The following is a 4,117-nucleotide window of genomic DNA, read 5'->3' as shown; positions in this document are numbered from 1 at the left end:
CCGAAAATACAACAACAATATGGCAGCGCCGCGGGGCGTTCACGGCCAGACTTGGCCCGTCGGAAAAATCAGAGTCAGCTTTGGGCAGCTCTTAGAGACATATTCTGCCTCCAGTAACATGTCTCTTGTTTCAGATTAGTGGAAGTGAAAAAACACCCAAAATACACACTGATTCTAATATTTCAAAAGAAAATTAAAGTAAGAGAGACTTTATTTATCACACACCGGGCAAATCCACTTGTTACAGCTACAGGAGGCAGAAAAAGGTGCAGAAATAAACAGAAGAAGTGCAAAAACAAGGGATATAACAAAATATAGAAATGAATATAAAATATATGCACATGTGTAATAATATAATATAGTAAAATATAGTGATAATTTGCAAAAACAATGATATGAAAATAAAAAAACTTGTAATTATGACCACACTATACCTGAAATTCTAACTTTTTTTAACTTACAAATTACAAAAAATGTCTGTAGTATGTTACAGTTTGTAAATTAGTCATATCACAACTGAAATTTCAACAGTTTAACCAGGTATAACCGCTTTTCACCTGGTGTGGTTACACAGTATAAAGAATGTTGTGGTAGCTGGTTGGTTTCGATAAAGGACTTAGTGAACTTATATATTTCAGTTTTCAGCTGCAGTTTGGTTAAGTTTAGGCACCACAGCTACTTGGTTAGGTTGAAGACAAGGTCGTGGTTTGGGTTAAAATAATAAGTCGAATACAAATACAAAAGGCAGAACACTAAATATCCTCTTTCCACCATAAACCAGGGTGCAAATAGCATCTGGCAAATGTTATTTACTTTATTTCATTACAGTCAGTTGGGAAACTTACCAGAGCCGAAAACCTAAAAGCACTTTAAAGACTAAGAGTTGATTTTATAGTTTTTAGTTTTACATCGTTAATCGTTCAATCTTTTTTTTCTATCATGTTTGTTCATGTGAGTGTTCTTGAAGCCTTATATGAAATATTAAGCATCCTGTGTGTTATAATGGAATATTTTAGGATTATGATTTTGTAAATTAAAAGTATGACTTGCAAAGTCAGTGTCTTTTTTAATTTACCTTTAAATCTTTGACTTTTTAAAAAAAATAATTTTCAATAAATTGTTTAACTTGTAACTTGTCTTGATTTGTGATTTTATCTTTACTGGTTTACTTTGATTTTATTATTATTATTTGGGCATGTAACACGTTACGTTTTCTAACTTTTTTTCTTTTACTTCTTTAAGAACTTGAATATTAACGTCACTATAATGTAATACCAACTGTGCACTATTTTTTTTATCCAGAACAACATCACTTTTATACCCCCTCCTCTGTGTACAGTGTCCCTGTTTTTATACATCAATTATATATATACTTTTTGGGGGGTTTATTTCTGTCTACTAGTTTATTATTTATTGTTTTTAGTGAAGTTCTATTTCTGCTGCTCCGCTAATGGGACTAATGAAGGAATATCTTCTCCTCTCTTCTCTCTTATCTTATATTCTAAGCTGATATCTTATATTTATATGATATTTTTCCTCTTTATATTTTGGATCTGGGAGTAAACATGAAACTCTGGAGGTTTGGTGTCAAACACAGGGAACAACATGCTGAAACACACAGAACCAAAAAACAAACTCACCGTGTTAAGACAGTGTTTTTCTTTTGTTGTTGTTTTGGCATTGATTGAGTTATTCCCACGTGCAGTGAAGGCAGCATGAGCAGGGCCAGGGGCTGTGCTGGGGGGGGGGCTGCTCCTGGTGCAGAGGCATAAACAGGGCAGGACACCAGGGGGGAGGAATAACATGCAAAGTAACCAAAAACATGTAAGAATGGTTTTAAATGTCCTCTTTCACCTCCTCCATTGTTGGTTTCCTCCCTGAAACGCCTTTTCTTTTCTTTCTTTAAACTTTCTAGGACATCAGAGACTGCAGGCAGCTGCTCTGTGGACAAAATGAATCCAACTCAAGGTCCACTTACGAGCTTTTTGTATAGCTTTCAGCCACATGACACGGTCTTCATCAGTGGAGTTTTCCCCACAGATGATGGATCCGTAGTGGTGTGCAGCACTTTTATGAGCACAGGAGCTCATTCTCAGCTTTGGGAATAGTACTTTGACCCGACTCAAGGGCTACTTACTGGACTTTTAAACACTTTCACTTGTGTTTTTAATGGCAAGCGACACAGACCCACCATAAGAGCTACTGTCAGGAGACTCTCCGTTGGTTGAAAGCTAGCTTTGAATAGGAGCTCTGATTTTAGATTAGTCAGAATATTATTTTCAAGTTTTATACGGAAATCGATTTGTCCAGGAAAGTATTTGATTTGGAAAATAGCTTTGCAATTTATAAATGCATCAGTTTAAAAATCACTGCAAGACACACAATAACTCAGTGAAAGTCAAAGCCGAAGCTGTTTGAGTCGCTGCAGGGTAAAACAAACAACACACAGACAAGCAAACACTGCATTTCTTCTGTTTGGTGCAGCTTCTTCAGTTATTTCAGAGGCTAAAAAATCCATTTCATTTCACCGTGTGCGCAGCTTGTGTTGCCTAGAGTAATATTTGCAATTTCTGGGATGCTTGAAAGACAATTTTTCTTTCTGTTAAACCTACATACTGTTTATCTTCTTTACCCTCACCGGGTCAGTTTTGCAGTTTTCCCCTCATAACACGTGTAGATACACTTTCTGAAGCACAGATGTAACTAGAATAGATAAATAACCTTATTAAATGGGTGATTAAGCTTTAATTAATGTTTTATGGAGAAAATACATCTAATATCACACAATATCATGTCTTGTTTTACTTGTAAGACATGAAAACATAACAGATTTAAATATGTTTTAATGAAATAAATAAAACTTTGGCCATATTTCAACACCACCAGATTTCATTGATAAAAACAGTGATTTTACCGCACAGAACTCAGAAGTTGCTGGTCTAACGACGCCTCGATTGGATCCAACAGAATATTTGTGTAACACAAATTAACACAAACAAATGAACCAAACTAACCCTTTAAAACAAAGAAATCACAAACAAATCGATTGATCCAGGCAGCGGTAGACCAGCAGCTCCTATGTTCTGCAATGTAAAATTACAGTTTTTGTTAATGGAGTCTGGTGGCTTTTGAAGAGAGTGATATTATGACGATATAGTAATGTTTCTGGTTAAAAAAAAAACAGGACCCAAGTTTAAGTGCAATATTTCATATATATTTATATATTTTATACTTATTTTTCTTCTGTACTGCTATAACCTCCCATGTGCAATAACCTTTTTATCTCATTCATTCACCATACAATTATTTTTTGTATATACTGTACATGTATACACATATATATTTTATTCCCTTTCTTTTTTCCATATCCTATTTCTTCTTCTTTTCTTTTTTACATATTTTTTTTTATATATTTATACTTCTGTATGTGTGAACTGCTGCTGACTGGGAATTTCCCCATTGTGGGATAAATAAAGGCTTATCTTATCTTAAAAATATCCTTTAATCCACTACTACTAACAAAACTAACTAACTAACATCTCTCAACATTAAAAAAAACCACCATCTTTCCCCGCGGCCAAAAACCATGAGCCCTGCTGTGTCTTTTAAAGCAGCCAGCAGCAGCAGCACACTCCTCATGTACCAACATATGTGTGCTGCACATCAAATTAAACAGGACAAACTCAGCACCAAGCAAACTAACGACCACATATGAGAATCATCATAGCGCCGCTACCGACATGTAGCTTCATGCTAGACGCACAGATGAGGTGTCAGAGAACAGAGAACTCAGTTTTATGGCGCCATAACCATAAATGACGTCTTACCTTTATTATGATACCTTAATTATACAAATAGACCTTGTGGTTGTGGAGATCTGTCCTATTAACTTTGGGCATGTCATTTCCGAGCAGAGGCCCAAAATAGAGGCTCAACAGGTTAAGTATACTCAACATTAACTAACGTTTGAGCAATAAAGAAAGCAATAAAGCTAATTTAGTCAAACTTTAGTCTTCAAACTCAGACTGACAGAATGATTTTACTGCTGCTCAACGTCAAAACCTGATCGACACAGTTATGGACGGAAGATTTAAGTTCTTACAGGTCACATCTGCTC

Source organism: Pempheris klunzingeri, chromosome 8 (assembly GCF_042242105.1).
Source record: "Pempheris klunzingeri isolate RE-2024b chromosome 8, fPemKlu1.hap1, whole genome shotgun sequence".
Lineage (NCBI taxonomy): Eukaryota > Metazoa > Chordata > Actinopteri > Acropomatiformes > Pempheridae > Pempheris > Pempheris klunzingeri.
This window is presented reverse-complemented; position numbering follows the sequence as displayed.